General features: G+C 54.6%; 3 non-coding genes across 3 annotated transcripts; all 3 read right to left on the reverse strand.

The window, feature by feature from the left end:
- Positions 1-263: 263 nt before the first annotated feature.
- On the reverse strand, positions 264-337 carry TRNAN-GUU (transfer RNA asparagine (anticodon GUU)). Its single transcript has one exon. It is a non-coding gene; the product is annotated as a tRNA-Asn (tRNA).
- A 10,848-nt stretch (positions 338-11,185) lies between these two features.
- Positions 11,186-11,257, reverse strand: TRNAH-GUG (transfer RNA histidin (anticodon GUG)). The gene has a single exon. It is a non-coding gene; the product is annotated as a tRNA-His (tRNA).
- Positions 11,258-11,808: 551 nt separating this feature from the next.
- On the reverse strand, positions 11,809-11,882 carry TRNAN-GUU (transfer RNA asparagine (anticodon GUU)). The gene has a single exon. It is a non-coding gene; the product is annotated as a tRNA-Asn (tRNA).
- Positions 11,883-17,948: the final 6,066 nt, after the last annotated feature.

The following is a 17,948-nucleotide window of genomic DNA, read 5'->3' on the forward strand; positions in this document are numbered from 1 at the left end:
GCCCCCACAAGTCCTCGGCAGCAGAGTATCATGTCTCTTGTGGGCAAGTCTAGTCCACACGTGCACAAACTGTAGGCATTGACGTGAACAAGAAAATCACCTTGGGATTAACTGACTAGGGAAATGTTCGGGAAGCAGAGTTGGGCTGTATGGGAGGGGTCCAGTTTCAGGTCCTTTAGCACGCAGAGGTAGGCTCACTGCAAAGAGCCCCAAGAGCAGCAGCCCTTTTGTGGCAGAAAGAGAAGGGTCCACGAAAAGCAGGTCGTCCCTGGGTGGGCTCGAACCACCAGCCTCCCGGTTAACAGCCGAGCGCGCTCTCCCATTGCGCCACAGAGACCCCAGCAGTGCTGTCTGCGAGGCCATCCCAGCCCCGGGAGCTGAGGGACAGGCAGTGCCCGTGATGTGCGGCCCTACCCCGAGAGGCAGGGAAAGGCCGAGCCAGAGCCGCACTCTCACTGCTGTGCCCCGGGGATCAAATCCCAGCCTTTTCCAGGGCCGAGGGACCACCCTGGGAAGGATGAGACCATGTCGGTCCTGGACACCCTGCTGGCCACAGCTGCCTTGCACAGCTGCTTGGATCACAGTGGCACATGCCACATCACAGCCACAGATGCCACCTCACAAATGTCATCATCCTGGCCCTTTCATGGGGAGTGCAGCTACAAAGGGCAGGCCAAAGGAATGCTAGCGCTATATTCACATTGATTCTAGGACATTTCTGCAAATGTGGCGCTTTCTTTACCCGCTCCCTGCAGAAGTTACCAACGATCATGGTGAAGGCCACGGGCAGTCAAGCTGCTGGCTGCTGGGTGAAGAGGCAGGGCGCAGGACCGGCTTCCAGCAGGGGCAGCCAGCCAGCGGCCTGCACATCCGGGCGCTTGCAGCCCAGCCCAGTAGCCAGAGCTGCACAGTAACTCTGCTCAGGCACCTCAGCAAGGACCCATTGCAGGGGCCATCTTCTCTCCAAGTTCCCTGCTCTCCCCAGAACTGCAGCCATCCTCACCACCAGGTCCCTAGAGGGGATGCAGCCAACCTCCTGTGCTTAGGAAACCCCTGAGCCCTGGGCCCACACTAACCATAAGGCCCAGCCACACAGCTGAGGACGATCAAACCTCCCAGCTGCTGAGCAGGCTCTCCTACTTAAAGCCCCTTCAACTCAGGCATCCCCATGATTTGTTTCTGGTGCTCTCACTCTGCGCCTTTGCTCAGATCTACCACCCTCCTTCCTGGCTTGCTTTAGAACTGCTGGATCCCCTCCTTCCTTGCTTCTCCTGACAAGAGGCCCCTTGGGCCCCTCACTGGAGAGCTGTGTGCAGCCCTGGCCTTCAGAGGGGAAATGCTGCCTGTGCCCTGCAGAGCTACCCAGGATGGCAGCTCACACAGCCCTCTGACTCCATTGGCTGTCCCTGCCACAGAGGAGTGGAGCAGAGCAGATTTTATAAAGCAGGGACTGGAGTAGGTGTCTCTTCCGGGAGCACTGAGGCTACTGAGCCCCTTTGTGAGGTTCTGCGCTGTCTCCGGTCTCTCCTCGCCCTGCTATGCAGGGGAGTGAAACATGCCTGGGCTTGAGCATCATGAGGAAGGCTCACACTTGGGGAGTTTGCTTTGCAGCTGTAGCAAAAGGGGGCTGAGGAAGAGCCTGGCAGGCCTGTGTGATCCCTGCTGCTGCCTGGCTCTTCTGCATGGGCTGCTCTTGCCTGGCTGCCGTGGCCCTTGCTGTGTGCCATGACCGTGCAGGTGAGCAGTACTGTGGCACGGGTCTTCAAGTGACCCAAAGGGCCCTGGATTAAAATATAGCTTCTTCCAGCTGAGGGGGAAAATGTTAATGTGCGTGTGTTGGTTGTGTTTTTGTTTGTTTGTTTGTTTGTTTTATGTCCACCTCAACTTTTTAAGGTTGTCTCATCCTTGGTGAGGGCTTTGGGGGCCAGAAACTCCCTCCTTGGGAAGTCCAATCTGTGTTCCAGTGGTTGGAAAAAAGCTTGCGGTTTTAAGGGAGAGGAAGCACTGGAACAGAGAGTCCTTTTGACCTCCTTGTCCTTTGTAGTGAGCTAGTGTCAAGGCTCCTTTGCTGAGGTGCCTCCCTGCCTTCAGTATGGGACCTCGTAGCGGGTGGCACTAAATGCTGAGGTACAGCTGCCTAGTGGCCCTTAAAGCTACCACTCCTTAACTCCCCAGGGGAAGCCTGGTGTGTGTGTTTGTGTGTAGGACTCAGAGGCCATGTACTGCCTGCCTGGTCCTTGAAGGGGTTAGCATCTGCCCCTGATGAACTGCCTTGTCTTCTCCTGCTTTTCCTGATTGGTGCCTGTGGTCTTCCCCTTGCAAGGGTCCTGCAGTCTGCTCCTGGGCCACGCTCTGTTGCTGGGGGCAGGAGGGAGCCTGGGTGGCTGGCTCTCAGCCTTACCGCTAGGCCTGGGAGGGACAAGGGGTGAGGGGAAGCTCAGAAGTGTGGGGTAGGTGGGTAGACTGTGAGGTGGATGGAGGACTGGCTGGATGGCAGAGCTCTGAGGGTTGTGATAAATGGGGCTGAGTGTAGTTGGAGGCCTGTGGCCAGTGGTGTCCCCCAAGGTTCAGTACTGGGCCCAATGCTGTTCAAAGTATTCATCAATGACTTGGATGAGGGGACAGAGGGGCACCCTCAGCAAGTCTGCGGATGATACCAAACTGGGCGGAGTGGCCGACACTTTGGAGGATGCTTTTGCTGCCCTTCTGAGGGACCTGGACAGGTTGGAGAGCTGGGCACATAGGAACCTCATGATGTTCAACAAGGGCAAGCGCAGCTGCAGGAGGAATGACCTCGGGGTAGCAGGACGGTTTAGGGGTCGGCCTGCTGGAAAGCAGCCTTGTGCAAAGGGATTTGGGATTTCTGGTAGGCAACAAGTTAACCATGAGGCAACAATGTGCCCTTGTGACCAAGAAGGCCAATGGGATTGTGGCCTCCAGGAGGAGGAGTTTTGGCAGCAGGCTGAGGGAAGTGATCCTATTCCTGGCCCTCTCCAGAGCTCTGATGAGGCGGCACCTGGAATATCGTGTGCAGGTCTGGGCTCCCCAGTACAGAGGGATGTGGAATTTGTAGCTGGCTAAGTGCCAGCAACGTATCGTGATGGCCTAGCAGTTCCAGGGTGTCCTTGGATAAGGAATGCTTCCTGTTTTAATGGCCCGCCCAGGTCAGTGAAGTGACCTGCCCCAGTCAGGGTACCTCAGGGCCGTGGCGCTCACCACAGCATAGCGTGACGTGGTAGCAGGAGCCCCAAACAGCCCCTGCACGTGGCCTTGGCTGAGGATGGCAGAGCCTGGCAGGGTGGGTGGCAGGGGTGGCGGGATGCCTGGCAGCCCCTTGGTGACACGGGCTGGGGTCACAGTGGCACATGCTGCATCACAGCTACAGCTGCCACCCTATAAATGCGGCTGCCTCGGCCCCTCCGCGCACTTCCCTGTGAGGCCAGGGCTAGCCCAGCTACTGGGACTGCTCTTGCCACTGCTCTTCTCCAGAGGAGCTGCTTTGCAGTGCAGAGGAGAGGACGAAGGGAGGCTGCGCGACAGCGCTACCGCCTGCCTAGGGGAGTGCGAGGAGGAGGAGGCGGCCACTGAGAGCACCACTTGGCTGCTCACACTCCTGCTCCAGGGCCTCACTGAGCGTGAGGGGCCACCAGCATGGACTTCCTGTGGCCAAGCATGTTTCCAACGCTCCGCAATCTCACCCGACATGGTAAGGCTTGGTCATGGTAATGGCAATTCCAGAAAACTTGAGACCATGTCAGCTGGGAGAGAGTCAGGGAAATGCTGGGATCCGGGGATGGGGTTTGGACAGGGGAAGGTGGGTGCTGTCTGCTCCTCCCTTGCTGGCCCGTGGCACATTGGGCAGCTGGGACTCCTGCAGGGGAGACACCTGCGGCTTCCCTCGGCCTGTCCCACTCCTGTGGGCTGTGCCCCATCCTCTTGCTGCTCTGCAGAGCTATTGCCCATTTCCCCATGGGCTGGCTCAGCCTTGGCCAGCCACACCTCAACCAGGGGGGATAGGAGCCCTGCTTAGAGAGGGCCCAAGCGGTCCTTGTGGTGTCTGCACAGCCCAGCCCTGCGGCTCCCGTGCCGTGGAGCACTTGGCCTGTGGTGAACCGGGGTAATGGAATGGTTCATCTCACCTCCTTGGTGAGCAGGGTGCGGACCGCTTGTGAGCCTGCCCACCTGGAGTGTGACACCTCTTTGCCTTGCTTTCCAGAGATTGTCACCATTTGGAGTAGCGTATGCGACTTCATTCAAGAGTACTTGGTACCCAACAAGGTGGGTCTTGTGTCCTCTTTGTCCCCTGAGGAATCCCTCAAGCTTTGCCTTGTCCACACATCTGTGGCTGTGGAGTGGCCGTCCTTGATTCCCTGCCCTGAGAAGAGCAACTGTCCCCTCGCAGGGCACTGCCCTTGACAAGTGTTCCACAGAGCAACGTCTCTGGTACGGGAGCTAACCAGGGAAGTCTCCATAAGGGAGAAAAGTGTGTTCTGCCCTTTCTGGGTCCTCTCTAACCTCCAGGCCCGGCATGGAAGGACTAAGGTGTGGACCCTTGGCCTTTGCATGCGAGGGCTGGGCACGGCACCCCATGACATGTTCTGGCACGTCATGGGTCAGTTTCCTCTTCTCCGGGGTGCTGATGCTTGTTCCTTTTCTTCTTCTGCCCTTCCCAGGGTGTCCGGATCCTAGGGGTGGGGACATTCTATGTCCTCGAAGGCTCCCAATGCACTGTGAACGGTGAGGTTTTCACTGTACACCGACCCATGTTTCGGTTCTCTGACGTTTTGGCCAAGGAATGTTATCTCAGCGGTGCTCAGGAAGATATTCCGGGTAAGAAGACAGACTAAAACCTTTGCCTGCCCTTGCGCCGAGCTTGAGGGGCATGCACTTCCCCAAGACCTGCACCTGTTGGCCCCTCTCATCCTGCCCTCTTTGTAAAAAGATCCTTTCAGATGCTTCGTTTCCTCTTTTTGTTCCTTTGCTGGTAAAATAACAGATGCCCTGTGAGCGCCTCCATTTGCTGAGTGCTCTGAGCCTTCCAAGAATGGACTCCATAAGGCGCTCCTAAGAGCACTTTAGCAGATCACTCGACACTGCTGGTCCACAGCAGGCTCTTTTGAGAGAAGGTGCCCTGACCATGTTAGGGGAGCCCTCTGCCACGCTGCAGAGCTGACTTTGTTGCTCTTTTGCTGCTCCCTAGGTGATGTGAGGATCGTATCGCTGAGAAATGACGATCTAGCCGCGTGCATCCGCATGCCTTTTGCAGTGGTGCAAGGGTGCTTGCAGGAGACGGCAATAGCCTTCTTCCAGGCCATTTGCAAAGGAAAGCCCGTGGACTTTGTCTTTAACACGATTGGCATTCTGTCCATCCGAAACATGGAGGTGATAATGAGATTTTATGATGACTTCCTGCTCAGTGTGGACCGCACCGGAAAGCTGCTGCAAGCTCTTTGTGCAGTAAGTCGCTCACTTCCTGGTGCTACACCATGGTTTCTTGCCCCCTGTCAAAAGATGACTGGGGTGATCTCCGTGGACCTGCCAGGACCTTCCTGGCCAGTGGGACAGTCCTGCTCTCCAGCCAGGCCAGCTGTCTCTGGCATCCTTCTCTCCTACACAGTGGTACAGGAGACGTAGGGGAGCATAGGCAGAGCTGCCCTGGGTTAGGAAAAGGCTCTGCTAGACCAGCAGCTGGTCTTCTTTCTGGGGAAAGAGTCTATGATGCAGGGAGGTGGAGGTGCCATTACCCAAATGTTTGCCCCGAGCAGCCCTTTGCAGAGTCCCTGCAGGTGTGGCAGCAGGAATGGGGCTTTTCAGTCCCTTGCCTGCATCCACGCACTGCTTGGCATGGTCACCTTGTCCCGGCCAGCCTCCTCCTGCCAGCCCAGTCTCCTGCCCCAGCTCTCCCGTGGGGCCGTGCCTGAGCGCAGCGTGCAGAAACCCTGGCTGGCTGATGCCTTTCCTCTCCCGAGCCCGACTTCTGCAGTAACAAGGAAGGGGTTGCCTCATGGGCTGCCCTGCCCTTGCAAAACACCTGGCAATGTTGCTCCTGGTTCTCAAGTCTGAGCTTTGCAGCTTCTGCTTGTTCCGCTGAGGGCTCACCTTCCTCTGTGTCTGTTTCAGAGCCCAGAGACAAGACACCTGGTGGTGCCAGCAAGCGGAGGTGCAGCTTTTCGCCTGGGTACCGACAGTGTCTTCGTGTTGCCACAGTACGTTTGCTTCTTGGCTCCTACTGCCTCTTGCGAGATGGTCTCTGGGGGAGGAGAGGAGGAGGCCAGCAGGAGGCCTCCATGGAGGCCAGGAGGGCACTTCCTCCCCATTAGGATGGGGACCCATTGGCAGCCACTGCTGGGGCTTCTTGTGTGCTCGCAGGCTGTGCACGTGTGCACCGTGTCTCTCTGGTTCCTCACAGGGTTCTCCAGGGAGTTGCGTACTGTGCTTTGGAAAGCTATGGCCTTGACAGGCCTCCCCAAATATCTCTGTGCGCAGACTGGGACTGCAAGTGGCAAAGGGCAAGTGGTGCCTTTTCTCCAGCCCATCTTCCTTTCCTTTCCAGACTGGACTTGAAGCTCCCCTCGGATTATCCAGATATGGACTCTCCCTCCAAGAGATCCCTGGAAGTCCCTGAAGAAGAAGAGAGGGACAGAAAAGGTCATGTCACAGCTGACTTGTGAGAGAGAGCGGGGGTGCACATGGGAGCAGGTGTTCGTGCGGGAGATCCCTTTGTCCTCAGCAGGAGGTGGTTGGTGCCCTGGTCACCACGTGGTGCCTGGGAGAGTAGATGGCCTCTTGGTGCTTCAATGTACCCCTCGCTGCACGTCTCAAGTGACTCTCCCTCTTGATCAAATGCTCACAAAGACACTTGCTGAAGACTCTTCCCTTCTCGCTTCCAGACAGTGTGGATGTCCCTGCTCCAGAAAAGCCTTCACCACCCGCTGGCCGGAAAAAGAAGAAGGGGCGGAAAAGCAAGCGCAGCAAGTCATTGGGCAGGTGAGCCTCTTGGAGAAAAGGCTGAGGTGCCTGGAGTTCTTGGGAGGAGCGCTTTCTTCTGTTCACTCTCAGAATGAAATCTGAAGGGTGGCCAACACGTCTTTGCGTGACTTCATGTCTGCACGCTGGCCGCAAGCACGTGGCCGGCTTCTGCCAGGCTCTTGTGTCAGCTTCTCTCTGGTGCCTTTTTTGTTTCCTGGACTGAGAGGCCAGCCTCTTGGCAGGTCTTGATGATCTTAAAGCTTGGACTGGATAACCTTGGAGGTCTCTTGCAAGCATACTGATTCTATGTATCTATGGTCCTCTTCCTCCAGAGGCTCTCGGAAGGCCCCCAAAGTCCAGGAGGTGAAGGACAGAGGAAAGCAAACTGAGGGAAAAGGTAATGCCACAGCTCAGCGGTGAGGCAGGGGTTTTGCTCTTCCTTTGGGCCTCTGCAGTAGCTGACTGGAGCCAAGCTTAAAATGCAGTCATAGCCTGCATCACTTGTGCCTCTGCACGGGCATGAGAGGAGATCTCAAGGCACTGTTCCTGGAAGCTGCCTCAGGGCAGTCCAGCAGCACCAAGTGCAACTGCCCCTGCTGAGGAGAACTTTGCCTGGGATGTCTGTGCCCAGCTCTAGCTTGCAAGCTGCTGCTTTGTCACAGGAGTGTGTGTGCTGTGTGTGTGCTGTGCAGGGGCAGTATGAATTTAGGGGGATGCCCCAGGAGGCTGCATGGGGTCCAAAGGCTGCCTCGAGCGGCCAGCAGCAGCAGGTTCTACCTTTTCCTGGGAACCAGTCGGACAGGATCGCGTGTGAGCAAGGCCCTAAGACTTCCTTGGAGCAGCGCTCTAAGGCCACGGGAACCCTTGAGCCAGCACTGGAACACAGCAACATGTCCTCCTTGTTCATATGCTCCCAAGGATGCTTGCTGAAGGGTCTTCTGCCTTCCTACTTGCAGGGAATGCTCCTGCTGGGCGCCTGCTCTCTCGGCAAAGGGTTCCTTTGCCCATGCTACCTGGGGCCTGCTCAAAGGCAGACAAAGAAGGGAAAGCTTGGGGAAGCAAGACCCCTTCCAGGTGAGGCTCTAGGAGAAAATGACAGGGTGACCTTGTGCTCTTGGGATTCTGTGAGGATGTTGTTTCCATCCTACACGCTGTTGGTGTGAGCTCCCAAAGGTTGTCAGCCTTTGTCCCAAAGACTGAGGTGTATGCCAGAGGGATTCCAGAAGTGGAGGGCATTCTTCTGCTCCTCTCCGGAACTCTGGCAGCAGTGTACATGAGACCAGTTTCCAGAGTCATGTGAAAGCCAGGAGATCTTCCTCATCAAGTGGAAGGCTTTTTTCCCCTATTTTTTTAGGTTGCACTTAATTAAGCAGAAGCCTGTCCTTTCCTCCTAATCTTGATGGTGGAGGGAAGGGCAGCTGCTGTCCAGTACAGGAGGAGGGGCAGAGAGAGCTAAAAGCTGGGACTGCTTTCCTGCCTCATACCCTTCCTCCTCTCCAACACTGTGTCCCCTACTATTAGTCCAGTTTCTCCCAAAAAACGGATGCTCTCGCATCACCTCATGGCCTTTAGTACCTGTGGCAGGAGGTGGCCAATGGACTCTGCAGGCTTGGACAGTTGTAAAGGTGGCCCTGGGTTTCTTGTGGTGCCATCCAGAGCAGGTTCACACCTGGGCACCCGGAGCCTTCCTTTGGGCCTCACGTGAGTGCTACAGCTCCAGGGCTTCTCCCTGCACTGTTCATGTCATCACAGGGACTCAACTGTGCCAATGCTCCCACTGAGATCCCTCTGTTGAGGAGGCCTTCACCCAGCTGCCAGGGAGCAGCACATGGAGAAGAGTCTCCTCCGGAACTCACATCTCACTCGGCTTGTGTGTTTTAGCCTGCTGAAAACAACTGCAGAGAGGTCTGCCAAGGCGGAAGAGGCTGGCGAGCAGGAGGCCCCTCTTCAAACCACCTATAGAGCTGCTCGTCGTGTGTGCAGACACCTGACAAGGGCAGACCAGGTAAGCAGGGGAGCTGAGTTGTGCAGTCTCCCTGCCTGGTGCAGTGGTTCTCATGGTGTGGTGTAGGCTCAGCAAGTGGCAAGTGTTCTGGAGGACGCGCAGGCCCTGCACTTGATGACTTCTCCAGTGCTGAGGGTTGACAGCAACTGAGGGTGGTTAACAGTGGCCTCCAATATGTCCTCTGGTGCCAATGCAGGTGTGGCAGCATCTTAGCTCCCTGCCCGAGCAACACAGGCCACATCCGCCAGTGCCCTCGCCTGGGGAAGAAGGGAGGATGGCTGCCCGCCTGCGCAGAGCGGAGGAGATCCTCAGCAAGCCGCAGAGCAGGCCGCGGCTGCACAAAGAGTAAGTGAGCACCCGCCCTGGCCCTGGCCTGGAAATCTTGACCCCCAGCAGCGGTGTGAGCTGTGAGGAAGCCCAGACTGAGCTCTGGGGCTGGCTATGCCCAATGGTATCCCCCCATTTACATGGCATGGCAATGACCTGTATGCCCGGCAGCCCCAAGGTGCATGGCAAGTCCGGGGCTCTGGGTACCATTAGGAGCGTGTGCGCAGCGGCTTTTCCTTGCTCTTGCAGGCAGCTCTCCGTACAAGCCACCCACACCCTGCAGCTCCTAGAAACTTACCAGCTGCATCGGGACAAGTGGAAACGCAGGGTAGAGTTGAATCGGTGGCTGAATTCTGAAGAGAAGCACTTCCTCTGGTAAATTGCTTCCCCTTCCCCTCTGCCAGGCTTCCCTCCACACCCGGCAGCACCCACCGGAAGGGGCCTTTGCATGGCAGCCCTTGTGGGAGCGCAACAGCCTGTGGAGGCTGCGGCCTGTGGCCTGGCACGTTCCAGCGCAGGGCCAGTTCTTGGGCACCCTGGGGTAGAGTTTCCACCTGTCCCCAGACCCGTGGAGCTACCAGAGATGAAAGGACACCACAGGCTTTTGGCTCTCCCTTTTTCTGCCAGACACCCCAGCCTTGTCTAACCCAGCCTGCTCACCCCTGTGACTCTATGTCAGTTGGGGCCACAGCCTGCAGCCTTTCTGTGCCCTTCCCCCTATGCCTACAGCCAAGCGGTTCCTTTTTCATGTCCTAGCCATGGGCAGCAGATGACCCTGCGAGATCAAAGGGAGAAGCACCAGGACTTGCTGGCTGCGCAGAAGAAACGTGAGCTCTGTGGTGCAGTCAGGAACGATGACGCTGAGCTGCCTCCCTTGAAGCCACAAACATCTTAAACTGTTTATTAAAATCGATTGAAATGGTTAAATAGTAGTGATGTGTGCTCATAGCCCGAGTAACCATCGTGTGCCTCACGAAAGATGGTGCTGCAGGAAAGAGGAAGGGTGGAGCTGTTAAGCTCCATGTGCCCCACTGCAGATATTCCTAGAGCCAGGAGAGGAAAAGGGCCAGGCACGGACCACAGCACAGGAACATGTGTGCCACAGAGTGGGTGTGCATGCACAGCACCTCCTGACCTGCTGTCAGGTCAGTGCCACTCAAAAATACACATGTATGTGTCCCTTGGTCATTCCCCTCCATAGGGGGCACTCGTATAAGGGTGACACACGCTGGCTGCTATTTTTTGCACAAGGCGAGAGGAAGGTGCTTGAGGGGCCAGGCTCCTGCTGATGAGCCCTGGTGGTCACAGGCCAAGAGGTTTGCTTGTGGGCTCCATGCCACCTGTCCAGGAGTGCTCCAGTGGTGCTGTGGACCTGGGCACACTACATAGAGAGCAGTGAGGAAGCAGGGAAGGGGTGCAGAGTGGGTGAGTTCAAGCCTCAGCTGCAGCAGGGGCTTTGGTACACGTTTTTCCATCAGGCAGATGCTGCCCGAGCACCAGCTGCCCCACCCTTCCTGGGGCAGATACTTCCTAGACAGCCTTGCCTCCTCCAGGCAGCCCCGCACAAGGCGCTCACCACAGCTGTGCACAGTGGGGCAGCTGCTGGCAAAACCTGCCTCCAAAGCTTTGTCTTGAATGCTTTCCCAGAGCCCGGCACAGCTCCCACAGCAGCCCCCCAGGAGAAGCCCCTGCACAATCAGGAAACACCAGGAAATCATTTGAGGCACGAGCCCCTTGAATGGTAGGAGCAGACAGCGCAGAACAGCTCGTACCTCCTTCCCAGGCCACAGCATTTTGGAAACAGACGGCACTGGCCCATCTCTGCACATGCCTCCCTTGTCTGTTGAAACTCTCCACTCCTCCCAGTGGCTTGTGCAAAACCTTTGCCGTGACTCGGATTCGAACCGAGGTTGCTGCGGCCACAACGCAGAGTACTAACCACTATACGATCACAGCTGCCCATGTGCTTGCCTTTCCTCCTTGGGTGCCATTTCCCTCCTGACCTTGCAGAAATACCAGCTCCATCATGTTCCCTTGGAACCACCCTCAACTGCCAGGACAGCACCGCATGCCAGGAGAAGGAGCACAACAGGAGTCCTGTCTCTTGGAGGATGCCTCTTACCTAAGGGAGGCTCAAAATCTTATCGCAAGGCACAAAGATGACCAAGAGAAGTGCTTCCTTCTCTGGGAAACTCCTCCTCCCCCTCCTCCACAGCCTGCTCTCAGCATCCTCAGCATCTGGTGGCCCCCACAAGTCCTCGGCAGCAGAGTATCATGTCTCTTGTGGGCAAGTCTAGTCCACACGTGCACAAACTGTAGGCATTGACGTGGACAAGAAAATCACGTTGGGATTAACTGACTAGGGAAATGTTCCAGAAGCAGAGTGGGGCTGTACGGGAGGGGTCCAGTTTCAGGTCCTTTAGCACGCAGAGGCAGGCTCACTGCAAAGTGCCCCAAGAGCAGCAGCCCTTTTGTGGCAGAAAGAGAAGGGTCCACGAAAAGCAGGTCATCCCTGGGTGGGCTTTAACCACCAGCCTCCCGGTTAACAGCCGAGCGCGCTCTCCCATTGCGCCACAGAGACCCCAGCAGTGCTGTCTGCGAGGCCATCCCAGCCCCGGGAGCTGAGGGACAGGCAGTGCCCGTGATGTGCGACCCTACCCCGAGAGGCAGGGAAAGGCCGAGCCAGAGCCGCACTCTCACTGCTGTGCCCCGGGGATCAAATCCCAGCCTTTTCCAGGGCCGAGGGACCACCCTGGGAAGGATGAGACCATGTCGGTCCTGGACACCCTGCTGGCCACAGCTGCCTTGCACAGCTGCTTGGGTCACAGTGGCACATGCCACATCACAGCCACAGATGCCACCTCACAAATGTCATCATCCTGGCCCTTTCATGGCGAGTGGAGCTACAAAGGGCAGGCCAAAGGAATCCTAGCCCTATATTCACATTGATTCTAGGACATTTCTGCCAATGTGGCGCTTTCTTTACCCGCTCCCTGCAGAAGTTACCAACGATCACGGTGAAGGCCACAGGCAGTCAAGCTGCTGGCTGCTGGGTGAAGAGGCAGGGCGCAGGACCGGCTTCCAGCAGGGGCAGCCAGCCAGCGGCCTGCACATCCGGGCGCTTGCAGCCCAGCCCAGTAGCCAGAGCTGCACAGAACCTCTGCTAGGCACCTCAGCAAGGACATCTACATGGACCCATGGCAGGGGCCATATTCTCTCCAAGTTCCCTGCTCTCCCCAGAACTGCAGCCATCCTCACCACAAGGTCCCTAGAGGGGATGCAGCCAACCTCCTGTGCTTAGGAAACCCCTGAGCCCTGGCTGCACACTAACCACAAGGCCCAGCCACACAGCTGAGGACGATCAAACCTCCCAGCTGCTGAGCAGGCTCTCCTACTTAAAGCCCCTTCAACTCAGGCATCCCCATGTTTTGTCTCTGGTGTCCTGGCTCTGCCCCTTGCTCAGAGATGCCACCCTTCTTCCTGACTTGTTTTAGAGCTGCTGGGTCCCCTCCTTCCTTGCTTCTCCTGACAACAGGCTCCTTGGGCCCCTCACAGGAGAGCGGCGCGCAGCCGTGGCCTTCAGAGGGGAAATGCTGCCTGTTCCCTGCACAGCTGCCCACGATGGCAACCCTCGCAGCCGTGTGCCTCTATGGGCTGTCCCAGCACTGGTGCAGTGGATTGGACCAGAGCGGGTTTTGTAGAGCTAGGGCTGGAGTAGGTGTGTCTTCTGGGAGCACTGAGGCTACTGAGCCCCTTTGTGAGGTTCTGCGCTGTCTCCGGTCTCTCCTCGCCCTGCTATGCAGGGGAGTGAAACATGCCTGGATTTGAACATCATGAGGAAGGCTCACACTTGGGGAGTTTGCTTTGCAGCTGTAGCAAAAGGGGGCTGAGGAAGAGCCTGGCAGGCCTGTGTCACCCCTGCTGCTGCCTGGCTCCTCTGCATGGGCTGCTCTTGCCTGGCTGCCGTGGCCCTTGCTGTGTGCCATGGCCGTGCAGGTGAGGAGCTCTGTGGCACGGGTCTTCAAGTGGCCCAAAGAAAAGGGTCCTGGATTAAACTACAGCTTCTTCCAGCTGAGGGGGAAAATGTTATTTTTTAGTTTTTATTTTTTTTATGTCCACCTCAACTCAAACTGCTCAAGTTGCATGGTGGGGAAGGCCCAGAAACACAGGTCTTAGAGGTGGAGTCAAGATCTTGTAATTTGAGGGTCTAAAAAGGAGAGCCAGGGAGTGTTCTGGGTCTCAGGGGAAGGAGCCTGAGCTCCCAAGCAGCCCCAAGCCCCTCTTTGAGCTCCCAAAACCCAGGATTTGGTTTCCTTTCCCAAGCCCCCAAATGCAGGACTGAGCATCCTTTGCTGAGCCCCCAAGGGCTGTTATGGAGCCCTCAAACAGCTCTGGGGGCTGGCGAGGGCTCAGAAAGGAGCCCAAGCTCCAAAACTCCAGAATTTCACTGCCCCAAGCCCCAGACAAGACCCTTTTCCCAAGCCTGTGGCCGAGCACCAGAAGGCCAGGACTGAGCCCTCTTTCTGGCCCCTAATACAGCCCCTGGAGCCCATTCGGGACCCCAGACATGCACGACTTGGGCATGGAGGCAAAGCCCTCCCAAAACCGCCCTTTCATCTCCGTTCCCACCCACCAAGAGCTGCCCCGGCCGCCTCCCGGAGCCCCCCGCCCCAGCCTTCCCCAAGCCTGTGGGCGGTGCTGAGGGACGGGAAGGAGATCGGAGCATCCTCCGTGCAGTGCGGACGCCGCGCTCCGACCCTTCACGGGGCCGCGGCTATGGAGGCTGCAGCTTCCGCGCAGGCGCCGGGAAGGAGCCGCCCCCGTCCCGCCCCCTCTTAGCCCCGCCCATCTCTAGGGGTGTGGCCCCGCCCCTTATCCATTTGCCCCCGCCCCCTCAGTCGCTCCCTGCTCCTCATTTCCATGACATAATCACACGCACGCTTCATTACATTGAATGAGTAATGATATGATAATGATATGCTAATTGTCTCATCACCCCACCCCCTCCCGCGAGGCACTCTGTAATAATTAACCAAGCGCGAAAACCGGTACGTGCTGGGGGCGTGGCCGGGGCATCGGGGGGCATGGCGGCCTCTTCCCGCCTGCGCGGCGACTCCAGCCGTCCGGGCGTGAGTGGTGGTGGGAGCGGACTCTTGTATCTGCTCCAGTTTGCGGCTTTTTCTGGCAATTTTACTTCTCTGGAGAGATTCTCCGGTGCGAGCCTCCGTTCCAGGGCCTTTCCCTTCAAGGTCGGCGTGTGGCCCGTTTCCATGAGCCACACGCTGGGGGAGCAGCCGAGGTGCCCGGGTTGTGTCCCGCAGGAATGGCGGAGATGCACGAAGAGCAGCCGGGGTGCGCAGGTTGCACCGTGGAGGAGCGGCTGAGATCTGCAGATCTGCAGCGTTGTTGCTGGAGCAATGAGGAAGGAGCATGGATCCTCTCTGTGCTAGCGTCTGCACGAGCTATCCCCAAGGGAACTCCAAGAAATTCTGCGGTTAGCAACTGCAGGACAAATCTCCCCCCTGGAAAATTTCTTTCTAACTCGTTGCCCTTGTTGGTAGTGTTTGCATTGCTCAAAACCTAAATATGGATGTGTTTGTTAAATAGCCATAATGTTCTTGTCAAAATAAATAGAAATGACTGTGTTTCCCAGCGCTCTGTACTAGGCGTTTCTTTTTTATTTCTTGTTTGGGAAGGTTTTATGGGGGGGTTGTTGGTGGTGGTTTTTCTACAACTAAATCTCCAAAGCAATTTGAGTTGTCTGCAAGATTTTTATTGTGTATTAAACACAATAACTTAAACTTGGGAGCTGGCTTTTCAGATAGTGAGCGTCCTCTTGGTCTCACTGTTTGTATTTCGGCGTGCAGCAGCACCAGGGGCTACAATGCTCAGGCCCACAGCTGTCATTGCGAGAAACTCAGGATTTTGAAGCATAGATAAAGCAGATAATCTTGTCCTCCATGAATTTTCCCCCAGTCGAGATCAGTTATTCAGGACGCTCCAGTGTTCGCAGGCTACAAGAGCTTTATGCGCACAGTGCTCTGCAAAACACCCCAAGCACTTCTAACTATATGGTATTTATGGAAAAATTACGTTTTGCCAGCATGGCAACCTCGAGTGGCTCTGTCCACACTGGGAATTAATTTGATGTTTCACGAGGATGAAATGCATCCTCGTGAAACATCCTGGGAAATGCAAATGTGAGCATGGATATATTGCTGTGTCTTTTGCTGTTTGAAACAAAATCTGTAGTGACCGGTGACAAAACCGGTGTCACAGATGTGCTGCTTAGTAGCTGATCTCTCCTCAAGGCAATATCCACATTTGGGGATGAGAGAAGTGCCTACGTGGTCCGTCCTCCCGTGGAAACGTCCAGCATAGCTGGACAACAGGCTCCTGGAGACGGGCACGAGTAGCAGATCACGGTGAGTGGATCCTGAGGGAGTCTGAAGCAGCTTGTCCATTAGATGGCAAGCACAGTGCATGGAAACATGCCTCTTTTTTCTACGGGTTTCTGTTTACAGAATTTCTGCAGGGATCATAAATGTCACAGCTGCAAGAATTCTTCCATAAATGCTTAGTGTTCAGTCTTCTCAGTTCTTCAGCTGTACCTGGGTGCTTTAATGTAGTATTTGAGCTCTGCTCATCAGCTTTCATGAGATATAAAGGTCTTGTGCTTCTTTCTTGAATGATGTGAGTCTTGGAACTTAGTGCATATAGGAGCTTTATTTGTTCAGAATTAGTTTTCTGCAAATATCACCTGAAATGCGCTTCTGATTTTATTAGACAAGCCTTCTGATGGTTCATTAGGCAGAACATTTACGGAAAGTGAGTGGGAGGGATCCAAAAGTGTTCTTCAAAATCAATTCTGCTTTTTCGAAGTAGCATCCGTCGAACATTTTTCACTGGACTTATTGCCTAGCCAGACTATCCCATGTTCCAGTCTCGCTTTAGCCTGTTCTGCTACGCTTCTCTAACTGTGATATTAAATGCTGGAGGCAGGAGTGGCTTTGCTGCTCTCAGGGTTTATATTTCTTTCCTTAAAACTCTTGCCATTCAGCTCTTTTTACCAGTTATGCATGCAAGTTATTGCAGTGAGATGAAACTGTCGCTGGCCTCTTATTGTGTGCATGGGCAAGAGTCACTCAGGAATCTGCCTTTCTGCTCAGCCAGGATGTGGGTGAGCAAATGCGCAGAGCGATGCAATCAGACTAAGGGGCTGGGGAGGAATTTAAGGTCAAACACATTTGACTTGGGATGGGGAATGGGTTGCCCCACTTAGAGCCTTCTGAATATGACTCAAGGGCCCAAGACCTCGAGTGGCAGTATGGGCCCCTTGGACTCTGTGGGGAAGCAATGCCGTATAAATACAGTGGAGCATCCTGCAGTGCCAAATCCTGCCTAGCAGAAAAGTGATTTTTCTGGAGAATCCCACACGAAACATCTTCCATATGGATTTTTTTTTTCAGCAGCACAAGCCAGTTATTTTGTTTTTTTTGTTTGTTTGTTTGTTTTTTGCTTGGCAAAGAAAACGAATCAAGAAACACAGCAAAAGAATTAGATGGAAAACCAGGAGGTGAGAGACCAGGCATACAGACAAACATTCTCTTTATTGAGCTACACATGAATTTTCCATTAGTCAGAGAAAGATTGGCAGTGTGTAATATATCACAGAAACCTCACTGATTGGTAATAGAAAGGCTTAGAAAGACCTGGCGCTTTATATATATATATAATATTTTAGTTTCCTCTTTATTTATTCATTTTATTTTAAACAGGTGCGACTGCTTTTCTTCAGCAAAGGTAACTCTTAAAAGTGAAACTGTGAAGACATCTGGTTACTAATCAAAGTAGAAATGATGAAGGATTGGTCATGAAAACTGTGGCTTTAATGTAAACACTACATTCAATTTCATTTTTTCTTTTTTTTGTGTTTTTGTGTGTGTTTTTTAAAATTTTTAGATTATTTTCATTCTTGCTTTTTTCCTTTTTTGTTTTTTTTTTGTGTTTTTAAATTTTTTTGTGTGTATTTTTTTTTCTTTTTTTTGCAGCACAAACATCCCCACATGTGAGAGAAAAAACACCATTCACTAAAAGGGAGGACTGGAGGAAGAAAAAAGCAGCACAAAAAAGCATTCACGGGAAAGAGTTAAAAATTAATAAAAACAAAACAAAAATCCTAAACCAAAAAAAATATATATTTATATGTATGTATAGAACCCTCCCGGAAATGCCCAAACAAACCCCAAACAATAAAATAAAGAGGAGGAAGCCTATCCAGTATGCAATACACAGTATTTTTCAGAGCAAAAAGAAGGGAAATCTCTGGATAAATAGGCCACTGCTGGCCACTGACGGCTGTGCTTTTTTTTGATACAAACCTGGAGAGTGAGAGATGATTTGCAGGAAAGAGCTGCTAAACTAGAGAGGAATGGAAGAAGAAGGAGGAGGTGGGAAAAGGATGGAGACGGACACGGTGGTTGGAATTGCTGGACACGCCAGGGTGCCGCAGGGTGGCCTCGTTATTTCAGGCTAATGAAGACCTTCCCTTTAGGGGAAGGAAAAGAAGGGAAAAAGAAGCAAATGCCAAACCCCAGGAGCAGAGCCGAGCTCCTTCCTGCCCCAAGAAGGAGGTGGGAGGACATGA

The sequence above is a fragment of the Tinamus guttatus genome, unplaced genomic scaffold (genome assembly GCF_059628265.1).
Source record: "Tinamus guttatus ecotype Peru unplaced genomic scaffold, ASM5962826v1 Tinamus_guttatus_pri_ptg000576l, whole genome shotgun sequence".
NCBI lineage: Eukaryota > Metazoa > Chordata > Aves > Tinamiformes > Tinamidae > Tinamus > Tinamus guttatus.